This window comes from Halyomorpha halys, unplaced genomic scaffold, assembly GCF_000696795.3.
Source record: "Halyomorpha halys isolate HHAL.00 unplaced genomic scaffold, Hhal_1.1 Scaffold66.1, whole genome shotgun sequence".
In the NCBI taxonomy this organism is placed as follows: Eukaryota; Metazoa; Arthropoda; class Insecta; order Hemiptera; family Pentatomidae; genus Halyomorpha; species Halyomorpha halys.
In genome coordinates this window covers 1,760,416-1,779,866 of record NW_027112997.1, presented here as the reverse complement: position 1 = coordinate 1,779,866, position 19,451 = coordinate 1,760,416, and the positions used below count along the sequence as shown (strand labels likewise).

The 19,451-nt window shown below is 29.7% G+C and overlaps 1 protein-coding gene across 3 annotated transcripts in view; it reads left to right on the top strand.

Annotated features, from left to right (window-relative positions):
* The window catches only part of scalloped (TEA domain transcription factor 1 homolog scalloped), a 688,296-nt gene that overhangs the window by 68,226 nt on the left and 600,619 nt on the right, over window positions 1-19,451 (top strand). For all 3 annotated transcript variants that reach the window (XM_067050644.1, XM_067050639.1, XM_067050641.1), the window contains exon 2: window positions 5,099-5,132. The gene's annotated coding sequence lies outside the window, so the exon portion shown is untranslated. The remainder of the gene's footprint in view (window positions 1-5,098; window positions 5,133-19,451) is intronic.

Genomic DNA, 19,451 nt, shown 5'->3' with positions numbered 1-19,451 from the left:
AAAATAAATAAAAAATGAAATAAAATAAAAAACTCTCATAATTTTTTTTTTTTTAATGTGAAAATGGACTAATTAGAGAAATTGTTAAATTGCTTGGGCAGAATAGCTTGGATGAAGTTGTGTTTTTAAATTATTTAGTTCAAAAATTGTATTAAGATTGGCCGAAACGTCGGACTTGTAAAGAAAATAAAATGTTTTGAGACTATAATGGATAAAATTTTAATTATTTATTAATTATTTAAACAACATTAACCAGTCTCATGAAAGTATTTAAGATTATAAATTAATGATTAACTTTATTTACCAATTAATAATTTTTATTGCCGACAATTCATGTTACAAAACATAAAACGTACTTATATATTTCATTGATGGTATAAAATTAAAGAATCAGTGATAAATCAGAAAAAAAACCTATTAGGGACGGTTAATTAAAAATTATTGTCCCCTTATGCCAGTATGTTCCAAGAGGTTGCTATGTTGTTGCTCACTGACTGGAGAGAATAGTAAGCTACAAAATAATAGCTTGAGTTACATATTGCTAATTCAGCAGTGTGACCTGCATCATAAGTACTTGAAACCCCCGTCTTATTTCCTGTTGGTGTTTGTGACAGAGTGACAGCTTGTTTATTTCCGACTTAGTGACGAGAGACTCTTTAAGCCTTTTATTAATTCTTTATTTAAGCACTTATAAATTAATACGTAAAATATTTGACCAAGGGTATCTTTTTAAACAAGGTTAAAATTTATATACTAAAAAAGTAGTTAAAGTAATAAAAAAGTTATATAGTAAAAACGTTTTCGTCTATCGTACTCATATATTTCTCAACTCTTACATTTTGCATAGAATTGTCTTTAATTAAAGTCGTTTGAATTCCACATACTTCTAAAATGTAACATGAATGCACCGGATACGTTTTTTTACTTTGCCAAATATCGAAGGAATTTACAATGTCATTTTCAGGAAAACACCTAAATTTATTGGAAACCGCAAATATTTTAAACGGTCTAGATTATAAAAATTGATGCCTTGTTTAAACAGCTATGGAAGTGAGTTTGTAAAAGAATTTAATTTAGAATAAACTTTCACAACAGAAAGATTTAAATAAGAGTTAATATTTTGAAATTGTAATTTAAAAAGTTTGTGCTTATATGTTTATTTTGTATGTTTTGACGAACAACTCGACAGACTAACAAAAGCTCAACGAAAATTCGTTCTTCAAAAAATGATATTATGTTTGTAAAAATAATTAGAAAGTATCTATCTATATAAGAAACTATTTGTGTATAGTTTAATAGTTTTATCTCATTTCCTATTAAATTAATTTGATATTTATTTCTAAGACTTATATAAATTGAGTATTTGCGGATTTACCCAGCCTCCACTGGTTCATTACCAGTGACGCAGTGAGAGGAATGCGTGGGATCTCAAAGAGCCCTGCTTTACCCCTCATAGTACAAGAGCACTAGTATTTCTAGTCAAAACCGATGAGTTTGCCAAGTATAGGTAGGGTGAATAAAAAAACATTAACTTTTCATTCAGAGCTTTGTATCATAAAAACGACCAACAACACTAGAAAATCTAAAAGAACATAATATAAAGGAGAGAAAATTTACTGAAATATTAGTCCTAATGGAGCTATTTACGTCGAATAGATCTCGAGATATAGTCTTTTAAAAAGCATTATTTCATAAAAAATGTACTAAAATATCAGTAGTTAGTTAATTTATTTTGAGAAATCTTTATCTCAGGAACTATGTGACGTACAGATTTCTATTAGCACCCAAATTAAAGCTAGTTTAATGTACTATAAATATTAGTTTATGACCTTTACCCTCCTAGGAATCGTAGTTTTCATGATATTTGCTAGAATAAATTGATTATGTAAATAAGTTGTTGCTCGGACAATAAGTTTGATTTATGGAAAACTATATTTCTGAAACCGTTGGATGTACAGATATCTACCAGCACTCAAATTAAAGCTAGTTAAATGGAATATGGTCCGGGTGCCGTAAAAAAAAACTCAAATAGTAAATAATTATACTATTTTGTATTTTATATATTGTTTGGCTCAATAAAATAGTATAATTATTTACTATTTGAGTTTTTTTTTACGGCACCCGGACCATATTCCATTCAACTATACATACGGTCAATCAATAATCTTCCAGTAAAGCTAGTTAAGTTTTCTATAAAATAGTTTATAATGTTTATCTTTGTAGGAGTATTATTTTTTATGATAATTGACAAAATAAACTCATAAAATGCTATTTTATAGTTGTTCGTTTAAAATGTTGGAGGTTTAAAAAATATATCTCTAAACCCATAAGAGGCACATGTGTCTGTCAACACTCAAAATAAAGGAAATTTAACTTACTATAAAATAGTTTATTACACTTAATTTCATTTTTTAAATTTCACAAGAACAAGAGGTTTTACATTGCATACAAAAAAGAGTAATATATTCAAAATGAACAAATATTAAAAATGAACACATGTTTAGTGAGAATAGGAAGATTTTTCAGGGAAATTAAAAAAAAAAAATGTTCTTTTCTTTGAACAAGATTTAAGTTTGAAGGGCTTACAAATGGCATTTCACAAGAAGTATTGTCTTCTCTTGCTTTTATTACTGCTTCCATCCTTTTCGGAATACTCATAAAAGTTTTTTAATGAAATCTTGGAAGTCGTTATCCCACTCCTCTATTATCTGTACCTTTAGCATTTCTCGTTTAGTAGGAGGAGAAATATATGACTTTATTGGAAATTTAATTTTGTCACACACCACTCGGTTGGATTAAGGAACAAATTTATAGTTGGGCACTCTAGGTTACTAACACCTAATGTGCACATCCAATGATTTAGCACCAATCAAAGCCATATAATCCACGTCATGATCTTGTAAATTCATATCCACAAACCTTAAGGCATTTTAGAAACTCTAAAAAAACATAATATAAAGGAGAGTAAATTTACTGAAATATTAGTCCTAATTGAGCTATTTACGTCCAATAGTTCTCGAGATAGTCTTTTAAAAAGCAACATTTCATAAAAATGTACTGAAATATCAGTAGTTAGTTAATTTATTTTGAGAAATCTATATCTCAGGAACCATTTGATGTACAGATGTCTAATAGCAATCAAATTAAAGGTAGTTTAATGTAATATAAAATAGTTTACGACCTTTACCTTCGTAGGAATAGTAGTTTTCATGATGTTTGCTAAAATAAATTGATTTATAGTTGTTCGGACAGTAAGTTTGATTTATGAAAAACTTTATTTCAGAAACCATTGATCGTACAAATGTCTGCCAGTACTCAAATAAAAGCTAGTTAAATTTAGTATAAAATAGTTAATAATGTTTATCTTTGTAGGAGTAGTAGTTTTTATGTTATTTGACAAAATAAACTCAGAAAATGTTAATTCCTAGTTGGTATGTTGGATTTTTGAAAAAATATATCTCTATACACATAAGGCGCACATTTGTCTGCCAGAACTCAAAATAAAGGAAATGTAACTTACTATAAAGTAGTTTATGACACTTATCTTCGTAGGAGTAGTAGTTTTTATGGTATTCACATATGAATATAAATTTGGCCAATGAAAATTTGTCCGAACAACTATAAATCAATTTATTTTAGCAAATTTCATGAAAACTACTACTATTACGAAAATAAACTTCATAAACTACTTTATAGTTCATTTAACTAGCTTTAATTTGAGTGCTAATAGACATCTGTATAGATTTCTCAAAATAAATTAACTAACTACTGATATTTCAGTACGTTCCATATATTTTTATGAAATGTTCGTTTTTAAAAAGCTACATCTCGAGAACTATTGAATGTAAATAGCTCTATTAGGGCTTAGATTTTCTATTTTTGTTGTTAGTTGTAAAGTTATAGAGCTCTGAATAAAAAAATAATTATTTTTAACGTTTTGAAACAGCCGACATTTTTTGTTTCCCTACCTAATTTTTTTTTTTATGTCACTATGAACATGACACTGGAGGTTACAAATTTACTTTCAACAGTATAAACATTAAAATGACACAAGGGATTACAATTGGTTGTTCCAACATTACATCAAATCGTATAATTAATAAGGACGCACAATGTTCACAATCTATGTTATCAAATTTTAAACAGAACCAGTAACTTGTTCAAACCTAACCTAACTACACACTGTTTACAATTCTACAATGTTAGCTATTATAGAAGACGTTTCAATACCACCAAAATATCGAAATTCTAGTCAAAAGCAAACGATTAAAATATAATGTGTGAATTCATGAAAAACTAAAAACTATAAAACAGAAAATAAATTAATTTAAAAAAACCGACTACTCTTTTACTCTTATTTCTTTTAAGGGACAAAAAAATATTATTGCATATTTTCTTAAAGATATTTGTCGATTGTTATCGATATCTATAAAAAACAAATAAATGAAAGATCATTTCCATAGTCGTTTCGTTTTTTTAAATTAAATTATTTTTAACTTTATGTATTATTTAAGATACTGATATTTTCGATAACACTTAATTATAATATTTATTTCGGATACCATTCTTGTTTTTGATAACCATCTTTGGAGATATCCGTTAATACAAAAATCTATTAATTGAAATTTGGCAGTTAGATATCATCCATTATATATTACTTGACATGTAAATTTATAACCATGTATTTTTTCAGTTAAAGTTCATTTTTTTTATGATGTTAAATGTTTTTGAATATTGTTTTTTTAAATGTTCAAGGTTTACATTGATATCCTCGTATTTTATTGTAGGTTTATTAATATTATTTATTTTATACCAATTAGTATTTTGTTTTAATTTATTATTATTAGTATACATAGATAGTCATATTCAGATATATCTTTTTGTAACTAATACTTTACCTGAATAAACACGAGCGAAATGGATTAATTCGACTGTATAGTAAACCAAAACAGTTCAGCTCGTTGTTTTCATGGTATTATTAAAAATATTGTAAACTGCAATATTCAGAATTAAGGATTTTGATACGACTATGTTTTATTTATTCGAACGTCATGATTTTATTAAACTTTATTTAAAGAAATAATGTATTTTGTTTCAGCTGGATACTACTCATGTCACCGTCATTAAGTAAGGTAAGATGAAAATATATGCTTTCTTAGAATTCGCTATTTTTAATATAAAACACAAGTTTCAGAGATTTATTAATTTTTATCAGTGCTGTTACATGTCTATTCTGATCATAGCATTTAAATGAATTTAAATGGAGATTTCACTAAAGTTAATTATGAAGTAAAAATGTCCAAATTATATTTAGTTTGTTTATTTAGATGATTTTGATTCACTATTTAAAACATTGAACAAATTGGTGAACTATTTTTATTTTAATATATAGGAAGATGGTCAGGGTTGTGGTCAAAGGAATCGAAGGTCAGGGTCTTATAAATATATAAGTATATTATCCTATATATCAATTTTTACGGTCAACTATATATACATATATTTTTATTTTATAATCTAGATGAGCTATCTTTTAATAATAATAATAATAATAATAATAATAAAAGAATTAGTGAACCCGAAGGTTCGATGCCGATCCCACCAATCGCTCTTTACATAATCCGTACAAGTGACCCCCATCCAAACCCAAATGTACCAGATCAGTCTTTATGCAATCGGACCGCTTACGTCGCTTCATTTTTTATTAACGTTTTAGAGATCCATTTTTTAGATTTATTATTTATTTACCGTTTATTAGTATTTTCGGACTTGACCCAAAATTGTTTAAAAACTCACACGAATCTGACTTTAGCCCCTTCATATTTAAATGACACTATAGAACAATGATGGGGAAATGAGTTTATGTATACGTAAATATTTTTTTATTTTATTTATAAATAATACTTATTGAAAAAATGGCTGGGGATATTGGTGTAATAATATAATATAAGGGTAAATATATATATATATAAGAGAAACGTAGTATAAAAATACAAATAAATAGAATATGATTAAATAAATTTCTTGTTATTTATTTATATTTATACCTTTTTTTAGATTACTACGTCCCACTTTTTTTATTTAACATTTTATACTCTTTTTAATTATATTCTAATTGTTTTATCGTACTTAGTTGATAAAATTTATTTTATATTTATTAAAGGAAAAAAAATTATCGGGAAAAGAGAGAAATATATAAAGAAAAGAAAATATATGTAAGAAAAAGAACATAAAAATCATATATTATCAGTATGTAATATATGATATGATTAATTGAAATTATACTATTCGTATATATATAAAGTTTAAAAAATAATTGTTTTGATGAGTTTTAACTTGCTGTATATGTAGCAACCGAATGCAGTCAGGAAGCACACCTTTTTAATTACGTTTCTCTTTCTTTGTATGATGGATCATATTCCACTACTGCATATTCAGGTTCCGTTTCAGAATACACAGTTGTTCTAATCATACTTTAATAAATGTTAAACTAATGTAGTATTAGCAATGAATTTCCATATCCTCCTCGGGGGGGGGGGGGGGGGGGGCTATCTCAACAAGAGACTCCCAGCTTTCTCGATCTTTTAAGGCTGTTCCAACAATGGCCTAGTAGACCAGCCTCTTTTATAACAGAGTTTCTCCTTGCAAACTTCTGTCTTCCACTTGACCACTAAGGATTCCCTTCGATGCAGCTCTCGTTGCTCTATTCCGTTTTAATTGGTGCACAATATTTTATTATATCGGCTTTCATTTTCAGACTCATCGTGATTATTTATTATCATTGGCTTATTGAGGTAGCATTTTGTGGCAATAATATTCAGCGTGGAGCATGGAGTGTAATCCCATTTATAAGGCTTTGTCTAAAACGAGCTAGGTGATAGTTGGAAAAAGTCTAAATATCAACAATGTCATACTATCAAGTTCTACACGAGTAGTTTTATTTTTTACTTTTATTTACCTATTTATGGAATATATAGTAAGGAGAAATTTGGCGATCGTGCAAAATTTCGAATTCGTGTTTTTAACGGAAATACAAGTTCCTTGAATCCACAAAAACAAGTCTTGTAAAATGTTCTGTGTATCAGTGACTATGTCAACAGCCTACCCAAAAATGAAGGAAAAGTCGTATGAAATTGAAATTTATAGTTATGCCTGGGGTGTTACAGTAACAACTTGCCACAAGTCGATTTTACGATTTTTTTCGGTTCTTCCAATAACGCCTTTTTTGATAAAAAAAAAAACTTTTATGGAAATAGGTAATGTAGGTGTGGCAGAATGACACTCAGGGACAATAGGTATTAGGGTTGTCAGAACAAAATCATACCATTTATACATATTATCGGAAGAAGTGACCAACTTATTCCAACTATGGTGGGAGGGCAAGCTTTTCAGTGGGGCCTGAAGAATGAAAAAAAGGTCTACCCCTAAACCGGATTCGAACCGGCGTCACCTGCAGCTCTCAGGTTGCCAAGACCTATGCCTCAACCACCAGAGCTACTGACGGCCCTGACCACATTCATTCCTGTATACAATATTTATACTCGACCCAGGAAACCACGAATCAAGCTCTGTCATCAAAATGTGGATGAACTCCAGCGCTTCTCTCCCAGCCACGTCACTGGTATTGAGCTCCAGTGGAGACTGGATAAGGGCGCTTGAGCTACAAAAAAATGGTTCTAACGGTCTTGATTTAACTCGATACATCAATGTATCCAATTGATCTTTAATATCAGATAAATCTATATCTATCCTCATTGAAATAGTTCGACGAGGTAGGCAAATTTTAGAAAAATCATCCTTCAAAGTACTTATAATTGTGTTTATTTGAAATAATCAACCATTTTGTATCGTTAGTATTAATACAAAATGTATAAATATAGAATATGAAAGAATTTTATAATTAACTAAATAAGTCTCGTATCCAATCTTTACAATCCAAACTCCTTCGTAACATCCTCAATGCTCCTTATTTTGTTACTAATAAAACCATCCATAAAGACCTAAATGTTCCTTATGTAACCGATCTAGCCCGAACCCGATATTATTCCTTCCATAATAAACTCCCTAACCACCCAAACCCACTAGTTTCTAACCTTGCTTCCTCTTCCATTCCTGGCAATCCTCCGAGGCGCCTGAAAAGAAGATTGCCTCGTGACCTTATATTGTAAACTGTTTTTAGAGTTCTACTACTAGGTAGTTTCTCTACATCCTGCATCATATCATTATGTCATTATGATCAAATTTACTTGTTGTATTTTTTATACAGTTGTAAATATCAATAAATAAAAAATAAAAAAACTAAATAAGAAAAAGAGACAGCAATTTAGACTGGAAAATCGGTGACAGCCGAGCGTGCCCAATCTCTACCGATCGTTATTTGTTGCATTTTGTTAAACTCGTATATTCTTAGCAGTAAGATATAGTTGATATCCGTAATCCACTCCTCGAGAAATTCTAAAATACGTATTTTTAAAATGAAAAATCAAAATTTACTCTTCATAATTTCCGCCATCCAGGGTAGTATGTGAAGCTGTCTGATACACGCACTGCACCAGATTTGTATTTGGTAGAACATAATAGGGGCATACGCTGAATTAATATTTTTTGGGGATGGGAGGTGAGAGTTTAGTAAGAAAAATATTTTCTTCATTTGAGTTTCTAAAGATTTTGTTTCAGAATCAAAAGAAATAAATTTAGACGCTCTTATCAATGTTGCATTCCAAATTAGGATTAAAAAAATATTTTATACATCTTCATGAAAATTGCTATTAAGAATCAGCAGATATTGACCAGCGAGGTGAAATCGGATACGGAAGAAGAAAATAAAATCTAAAGTCTCTCCCCCCCTCCCTAAAGAAATATTAATTCAGCGTATGCCCCTATTATGTTCTACCAAATACAAATCTGATGCAGTGCGTGCATAGTTGATGTCCCAAAACGAGGCTATAGGAATATCAATGACAAAAATACAAGTAGTAATTTTTTTTAAGACGGTGTCACCCTGCAGAAATAATAGGGTTCGGAAAAGAAGTTATTCAAAGTAATCCTATAGGTGAAGAAGACGAAAATTACATTTATATTCATCAGGTGAATTTTAGTTTTAAGGTTTGATATTGTATTTTTGGTAAATCATAATATATCTAATTTTGATTATATCGAATTAGTTTTTATTACATCAAATCTAATATTTATGAAATACAACTAAATGTTTCCTAACTTAAATGTATATTCAATGCTTGACATAATATTTCAAATTTTCAGTTTATAAAGCATTTAAGTTCTTAAAACCATGTTAAATTAGATTGTAATTATTAGTATCATAAATACCATTAAAATTAATTTAAAACATAAAGGACGATAAGTAGTTTTCGCCAACTTTTCGGCTGAAATACCCCACAACCTTTCAATCCACTCCTCCGTAGTCCAAGAGAGGAAAAAGAGAAGAAAGTCCGTTATTTCACACCAACTTTTGATAACTTTTATGAAAACTATGTATAATTACTATTTTTGGGCCACCCATAGCTCAGTGGTTAAGACACAGTCTTACCAATTTGATGTCTATTGGTGGTGCCGTTTCGAATCCGGCCTGGGACGTTGACTTTTTTCATTGAGTGGCGGTCCCACAAAATGAATAACTTTGACCCCCAACCATGGTTAGGCAGTATAGGACTCCAATGGGAGTCTCGGCCAAAAAAAAAATAAAATACAAAAAATAATTACTATTTAAAATCATTGAGCCTGCCAAGTATAATTAGGGGAATAAAAAATGGCGGCTGTTTCAGATCGTTAAGAGAAAATTATTTCTTCATTCGAAGCTCTATATCTTTGAAATTACCTACCATACATACTAGGAAACCTAATGGAACATCATTTAGGGTAGAATACATTTTCTAAAGTATGAGCTTAATAGAACTAATTGGGTTCAATAGTTAGAGATATAGTTTTTAAAAATCAACATTTCATAAAATAAATGCACTGAAAAATCAATTAATTCATTTTGGGAATTCCATATCTCAGGCATCATTTGACTGACGTACATATGTATACTTGCTCTTTCATTAAAGCTAGTTGAATTTATTATACTTTAGTTTATGATGTTTATCTTCGTAGGGGCAGTAGTTTTGATGATATCTGCATATGAAATTTTGTCCGAACAATTCGAAATCAATTTATTTTAGCAAATATCACGAAAATTACTTCTCCTACGAAGATAAACGTCATTAATTATTTTATAGCACGTTAAACTAGCTTTAATTTGAATGCTAATAGACATCTGTACGTTACATGGTTCCTGAAATATAGATTTGCCACAATAAATTCTCTAACTTCATATTTTTTAGTGAATTTTTTATGATATGTTACTTTTATAAGGGAACTATTGAATTTAAAAAACTCTATTAAGGCTTATATTTTAGTAAATTTACTTAAAATAATTTTTTTTTTAAAGGTTTTTTAGTGTTGTAGTGTTTTAATGATATGGAGCTCCAAATGAAATATTATTTTCTTAAACGTTTTGAAAGAGGAACTATTTTTTATGCGCCCTTGAAGTACTCGTTGATTTTTATTAGTTATCATATATATTTTTTAATTAATCAAAAATTGGGATGAAATTACTGATTTTTTCTCCTCTCTGTGTCGTTAGGGTCTGGGAGAACTGTTAGTTTAAGTCGTCACGTTTGGAGAGGGGAAGATCGACGCCTCAAGTTTTTAGAAAGTAAAGTATTGCTTAAAGTTAGGACTGAAGAAAGGTTAGTTTATCGGGAAATTTAGAAGACCACACATTATCGAAGTGCGTGAATTATACTCGGTAAATGAAATGGTCGTGTTGTTGGACTAAGTAATAAACGAATCCCTAAATTGTTAATAACAATCTCTTTATATTAATTATATATCCTTTACGTAACTTCTATCTAGTTGTGCTGTCAGTAATTACTTCCGAAAGACGTAAAAACCTCTCACTCTGAACCCTTTTGCGCTTTTCGTAACCCATGGAGTGAACACAGAACTTTTAATGTTTTCGAGCAATGTTATCCCTTGAAAGAAAAGTATAAATTTTATTCTTCTGCAGTATTTTTTTTTTTTTGTATAAACAAACTTTCCTATAAGAAAGTTTCTGTTATAAGGTTCTGAGGATATAGTTTATTATAGTATCTCCATTTCTGTCAGTTTCCCGCCTAAGTTCAACTCCTTTCGGTGGTGTAGAGATAAATAATTAACAGATTGGTTGGTATAATGAGTACCGGAGGACTTGAAGGGAAGCTCTATTCTGTTCCGGCTGCTCTGAATTCCTTCCCGGCTTTGATCTGCTTCAAAGCCCCCTACACCGGCATAAAATTCTAGATGAGCCCTCTTCAAAAAAGCTTGACATCACTCCACTCCGCCCCTGCCGTTAGGCAAAATTTTTTTCTGGAAAAATTAATTTTCTTTCCTGTGTTCGGTACAGTGTTTTAATAATACTTTTACTCCATGTTCCTTTTTTTTAAAAAAATCTCGAAAGAATGTGATATTTTTCCCAGTTTAAAATACGCGTTTATATGACCAATTGCATTGATAACTATGAAAAAACAAATTCAGTGGTCCGAATGTTTACATGGGGGTTGTGAGATAGACGGTGGATATTAGTAATAAACATTGAAATAGTCATGAAAATTTCAATGCCGATTTTTCAAAATACCTTCTTTTAAAGTAAATTTATATTTATCTGAAATAATTAACCGCATTTCATTCTTAGTAGTAATAAAAAATGAATGAGTATGAATTATTTAAGAATTTCATATTTACTAAATTATAAATACTTTTTCTGGTTAAAATATATATATAGAAATAAGAGTTGTAATATAAGTGTAAAATATATCGTACGTACATAGAAGGTGAATATTGACGACAAACAAACATAAATTAAATTTGTAACTACATGTTTCCAGTTTCCATTGTTGTTATATATTTTTTAAAAAATATTAAAAGTTATACCTGATATAATAAAAAATATAGTATTTGTTTTTGTATTAATTACTGTACCGTGAATAAAGAAATTAATTCGGTGCAGTATAACTAAACTTGTAGAAGTCCTGGTAGAACTGAAATTAATTTCTACTGTAACTCTCTACTATAAGTGAAAGTTGTGTTATAAGCGACCCGTATAATTTTTAAACAAATAATACCATAAGTACTTATATAAAAATCAAGTCGCCTCTATTTAGACAGGACAAGGATATAGTACAAGAGCCTAAGAGGAGAAAAAAGGCAGTTATTTCACCCCAATTTTTGATTACTTAATAGAAAACTAGGTATAATTACTAGTCAAAATGGATGAGTCTAGCAAGTATAGGTAGGAGGAATAAAAAATGGCCGCTTTTTTTAATCGTTAAAAATAATTAATACCAACAGCTACCAACTAAGAGAGCATCATTTAAAGTAGAGTAAATTTGCTAAAATGTAAGCCCTAATAAAGCTATTTACGTTCAATAGTTCTCGTGATATAGCTTTTTAAAAAACAACATTTCATAAAAATGTTGAACAGAACGTTCTGAAAGATCAGCAGTTAGTTAATTTATTTTGAGAAATCTATATCTCAGGTACTATGTTACGTAAAGATGTCTATTAATACTCAAATTAAACCTAGTTTAATGAGCTGTAAAGTAATTTATGAAGTTTATTTTCCTAGGAGTAGTAGGTTTCATGAAATTTGCTAAAATAAATTGATTTATAGTAGTTCGGACAAATTTTCATTTGCCAAATTTATATTCATATATTAATATCATAAACACTACTACCCCTACGAATATATGTGTCATAATATACTTTATAGTAAGTTAAATTTCCTTTATTTTGAGTGTTGGCAGACATATGTGCGTCTTATGGGTCTAGAGATATATTTTTTCTAGAGATATATACAACTAGAAATTAACATGTTGTGAGTTTATTTGCCAAATATCATAAAAACTACTAATCCTACAAAGAAAAAAAGTTATAAACTATTTTATAGTAAATTTAACTAGCTTTAATTTGATTCCTGGTAGACATCTGTACGTCACATAGTTCCTAAGATATAGATTTCTCAAAATAAATTAACTAACTACTAATCTTTCAGTACATTTTAAGAAGTTTTGATTTTTATCTCGAGAGTTGGACGTAAATATGTCTATTAGGGCTAATATTTCAGCAAATTCACTCTTCTTTAAATAATATTCTTTTAGATTTTCTAGTGTTGTTGGTAGCTTTTTGGATATAGGGCTCTGAATGAAAAATTAATGTTTTTTAAGGTTTTGAAACAACCGCCATTTTTTATTCCCCCTACATATACTTGGCAGACTCATCAGTTTTGACCAGTAATTATACATAGTTTTCATTAAAGTAATAATAAATTGGGGTGAGATAACTGCCTTATTATCTTCCCGGCTCTTGTACTAATAGCCACTTTTTAGCTTTGTCTTGAGGTTTTTAATGTTGTCCATAAACTAGTTATTATTTTTTTTTCGAAAAATGTTTTATTTACTTCAGGAGCCCAGGAACCAAGGGGCAATTGGACGCAACTTGCCACGATGATCAAGTGGCCCCCAATTTTCCAGGTTAAATTATTATCAGTATTCCTTAGGAATATTTCAGGGAACTCAAAAAATAAAATATATAACAATAATGATGTAATAAAAAAGATGGAGAAACAAAATAAATAAGCGGAGAGTTGAGTAAAAATGTATTGTGTGAGGAATTGTCTCGAATGTCGCCAAGATTAGAAATAATAAAACTAATATTTTCCAATTGAATTGAATGAACGATAAAACAGAATAACTAAATAAATCTTCAGGTTTTCAGTGATTTGTGAACTGTCAATTTTTACTTATCTACAGTTTTTAAATTTGTATCCGGTTTTTAATAAAAGTGATTTTTGAGCTGGTAAAATTCTTCTTTTAAATATTAAATTTATCTATTTTATGAGTTTTAATGTATTTTGAATATTCAAAATATAAACAGCGGGATATATTTCATAGGGTGAGCTTGGAATAGGTAAATAGCATCTGCTCTAGTTCTGATGCCTGTATTAATTTGCATATTGCGTTTTTTTTTTTTTTTGTTTTACCAATAAACAAAAATACATTAAAAAATCCTGTATTGAAACTCGAGAAGGAAATTTTAAACTACAATATTTGGACGAAAATTAGAATGAGATGTAACAACTGATAAAAGAGTTGCTTGACATGCAAGTTCTGTAGAAAAAAAAAACAAGGAACCATAGAAGCTTACATGATACTTTTTTATTTTAACTTGTTAATAATAGGGGTATTTATGATGTTGTGTTAAATGTAAAATGTTTTACCATGTTAAATGTTATAAGTATAGGATTGTGAGCAGCCCTATTTAAAGTCATGTTAAACGTTAAATACATAAGAGCTCCTAGCGGATTTTCTGACCAACTTGTTTTACATCCTTTATAACCTTTCCTTCATGTTATTGTTACCTCTAAGTTTTGATTAAAGTAGTTTATTAGAACATGCTTAAATTGAGTGAAAAGTAGAAGTTGTGTGAATGCTTAGCCATTGAGTGACTTGTTGATCTTTTAACTTGTGAGGAAGAGAAACAAAATAACATCTTTGAAAACTGTTAACACATTATTGTCATCCATTACTTTATTATTTATAAAAACATCCTAAACATTATTAAGACAATCAAAACACAAACTATGAGCAAGTAATCTAACACAGCAAACAATATGACGTGCTCAGCTGGTTTGTTGCGGGACGTCATTCTCCATTTAACATACTCTCAACCATGTTATATGTTATATCGTTTTAACATGGTAAAAGAAGGAAATATTTCTCCATTTAACATGAGTTTTTCCATTTAACACGCTTTAACATGTTAAACTAAAGATCATGAATACTCCTAGTGTAAGTCGTCATGTGGTGAGAAAGTTCCGCATCAGAACTTCTGCCAACCAGCTTAGTTTTTTATATAGTTATAGTTTTTTAGTATTATGTTTTTTTTTTGTTTTGTTTTTTTACAAATTCATGGACTACTTACTGTCAAAAATACATCTTTACCTGATGAAATTACATTATATCGTCATCGTCTCTTGAGAGCTTGGGTTGCCAATAATATAGCTTACAATAGGATTGACCTCATGTTATAGTTGTTTATTGAAGCACTATTCAAATCATAAACGTTTTTCCAACACTTAATTTTCAAAATAATTTTTTATAAACAAAACAATGTTTCTTTAACCATTTGTTATAATAGTAATACTTCTCCCATTAGTTTTAGTTTTAGTGACATTTATAATAATTTATTGATATTTCAATCCACAGTTATTTTATTTAATTTTTTTACTTAAAAATAATTTAAATGTTAACAACAATTAAAAATGCCTATAAATTTTAACTTATGACTTGTCTGATGAATGTGTTGTAAAACGGTATCCTCGTATTAATATTGTTTTAATTAAACTATGAGAAGGATTACTATGACCAAATCTGTAATTAACATTCAATTATGGGCATAATGGTAAACTGCTATAATAATTAAATAAATAACTCTATCAGTCATATATTTCTTTAACCATATGTTATAATGGTAATATTTCTCCCATGAGTTTTAGTTCTAATGAACTTTATAATAATTTATCGATATTTAAATTCACAAATATTGTATTTATTTATTTTTTTTACTTAAAAATATTTTAAATGTTTACAAAAATTAAAAATACCTATTAATATTAACTAATGGCTTTTCTGGTGAATGTGTTGCATCCCCGTGCTAATGTTGTTTTAATTAAATTATGAGAAGGATTATTATAACTAAATTTAACAATCAACACTCAATTATGGGCATAATAATCAAATGAAATATCTATATCAGTCATCTATTCTCATGTAAATAAAATTCTCTGTACATTTGAAATATCAGTGCATGCACTAATTTGCGTATTCAATCCTGTAATCATATATTGCAATCAGATTCGCAATGTAATATGATCTTTTTACGTCAACGTGAATATTTCGAATCATATTTTTCCTAAATTGGCTATCTTGTGGTTTGATTAACTAGGAATTCAATTGCTCTGTAGACGAACGTGGTTTCCGAATTCCGACCCAGCTCACTAAATTTAATTACCTTCTGTTCTCTTCCGATCTATTGACTATCTTTGATGCAGGCTACCTGATTGCTCACCGAAAGTTTTTTTGGTAAAACAACATCCAAATGTGATATTTTCATGTGATTTTTTTTTACTCCCATCCTTATCCAGACATTTTATTAGCAAAATGTTGATCCATTGACAAATTCAAATATTAATCCTTTTCTTTTTTAATTATCCTATTCCTGAGATTATGTTTACACTCCTCCTCTACAGATGAAATGGTAGATTGTCTATTGTCATGTCTCTTGGGTTTTCTCAACCTCGCCGATCCTCTTAAAACCTCTATCTTTCAAAGACCCTCTGCTCACCTCGGAAATAAGAGACCATACAAAAAGAAAATATGTGGCCTTAAGATGGTTTTTGTATTCCTCCGAAATCAAATGCAGTTTTCCATTCGCCGCTTCCAAGCTCCTCATTCTAAGTAGAAGTGGAAGATACTCTATTATGAAGTCTCAATCTACTAATTTTTATGTTGTTCCTCCCGATAAGCTAAACTCCTATCGTACCAATAATGTTTCTCATAATCCTGTAAACATTTCCTAGCCTTCATCTATTCCCAGAGCTCCCTTTGATACCGAAAATTTGTAATTCCTGCATGTAAATCCTGATGACACTCCTGCCGTTAAATTTGGAAATGATGTATCTGACTCCATTCCATTCTACAGGAATTTCGCCCATATGCCTTTCCCCCGTTTGCCTCCCAAATATGAACTGAATAGAAAATGTAGTAAATAAATTATATATTTATATAATTTGCCATTGATCCATATAAAAACACAATATTTATCTTTTTTGAGATTGTTCTGTCCAAACTCTATAACTTGTTTTTATTCAACAGCACTTGTTTGAAGGTTTCATTCCTTGTTTTTTCGTTACTGTCTTTCCTTCATATCCATTTCCTTCATTGTTCGTTTCTCTTGCTTTTGGAATTTCTTGCCTATTTCTATCCGTAATGCCTCTTGCGGTACTTAAATTCTTTAAAGAAATATCTATTTCTTCACCTCTTTAAATTCCAAAGTTCCGACCGAATTTGAAATTTAAGTTTGATTATTTAAAATACAATTAGACCATGCGCAGTAATTTATATTCATAGGGGATTTGATCCTTGAATAACGATCATTTTTTATTTCATTGTGTTTAATATTTGAAAATATATTGGATAGTATTTCGATGATATTTGTTTCTAAATCAATAGTTTCCCTTAAAATATTATGATAAAAATCGGTGCAACTGCAATCGTATGAAGTATGAAGCGTCTTGTGGCGATTAATTGACAAGAACTTATTGTTTCTTAACCAAAGATTATAGGAGGAGGTGATTTGCTAAACATTCGCGCTCAACCGCCTGGTTCATCCCAACAGAAAGGCACAACAAAACTAATGAAACTCAGAATTCGAAGCGGTATGCTCGTTGTTATGCATTTGCTATGGTGAAAGGGGAGATGGTATAACCTTCAAAGCGAAAGTGAAGCTAAAAAGAGGGGAGTTGACCACGCCCTTATTGCCCAGGTTTATACTCAGGTAAATTGGAATTTCCCCCTGTCCTCCTCTTCCATTTAATGGTGAATATGAACTGAATATAAAATTTAATAAATGATATTTTCAGTAATTAGGTACATCAATAATGAAAATTCACAAGTTATGGAATGCATAAATCGATATTTTTGACTGACCTATCGACAATATTAGAGAATTATAAAATCAAAGGAAAAATTGTTGAAGATTTGAAATAAGGTTTTGAGAAATCGTAAAATTAGTGTATATTTGTCTTATAAAAAGGAATTAGAAAAGGGAGAATTTTAAAAAGAAAAATTATAATAATTGTCAAAGTTTTACTTTAATGTACCATAGTGTAATATGTTATTAAAAGAACTAACACAGTAAGAGAAAAAATTACGATCGTGAAAAATTTTAAATCTGAGTATTTGAAATATTTGAATATTGGAAGTATACATTTTAAGATACCACTGCTCGTCGATTTCGACTATTACAACATTTACTAGACAAACAGTCCAAACTTCCAATCCATTACAAAAGACTGATCTACATGACTATTATAAGGCCTATCTGGACATACGGAGTTGAGCTTTGAGGCTCCACTTAACCATCAAATTCCTCCCAAATCCAATCCTTACAGTCCAAAATCCTTCGTAAAATCTTTAATGCTCCTTACTTTGGCACAAATCAAGTCATCCATCAGGACCACAATGTCCTATATGTTACCAATTTGGCCTGAACCAGATACCATTCCTTCCATGATAAAGTTCCCATCCATCCAAATCCATTTGTTTCTAACTTGGCTTCTCCTTCATTACCTAAAATCCTCTTAGGCGTCTGAAAAGAAGATGGCCTTCGGATTTTCTCCTCTAGAATTGTTATTGAAGTTCTATTAATGGGTAGATTCTCCACATGTTTGTATCATGTCACTATGTCACCTACAGCAAAATTACTTGTTGTATATATTTTTATACAGTTGTAAATAATAATAAATAAATTACAAGAAATAAAAAAAATCCCTGATACCAAATTACTAAGTCTCGCATAATGTGTGTGTATGTCTGTGCGGTTTTCTTATTTCCTCAGTGTGATTTTTATTTCACCATAGTTATTAAATAATTTTTATTTTTTATTTTACTTTCACTTAACCTATATATAAGCCTTCCAACAATAGGATAATTAACTCCATAAAATAATTATGAGATTTTTCAATATTGATTTTATAACTATTTAGCATTGAATACATGGTTTTTTTTTGGAAATTGATAGATTTATTTATTGATAGATATTACAATCTGCCACACAGTTGTGGCCAGTAGGTAATATTGATGAATGATCTCATACATACTAAAATAAAAAAAATAAATACAATAAAATAAAAAAAAACTCTCTTAAAATATATACAAACAAAAGAATGGACAAGTGAACATAATCAGACTATCTGTATGAAAAATAAATAAATAAAATAACATAATGGTAAAATAATATATACAATATTTACAGAATCGACGTGAGGGTGTCAGGTGTGAGGGGTAGAGCAGAGCTTAAGAGATCCCAGCGCATCCCTCTCGCCGCATCACTGGTAATGAGCCAGTGGAGGCTGAGCAAGTGCGCTAAAGTCGCAAACACTCAACTTGAGTGGAGAATCTGACCATTGCCAGAACTCCAATTGTCCATTGTTTATTTTAATAAGTCCCTTGGCCACTGCCGTTTCAACCTTCTAGGTGGGCTGTGATATGTATGAGAGGTACCAGCTGGGGTTTTTTAACTTAAAATAATTTCTTTTGTCGGCATAAAAACCAATTATACCACCGGACCTAGGCAAA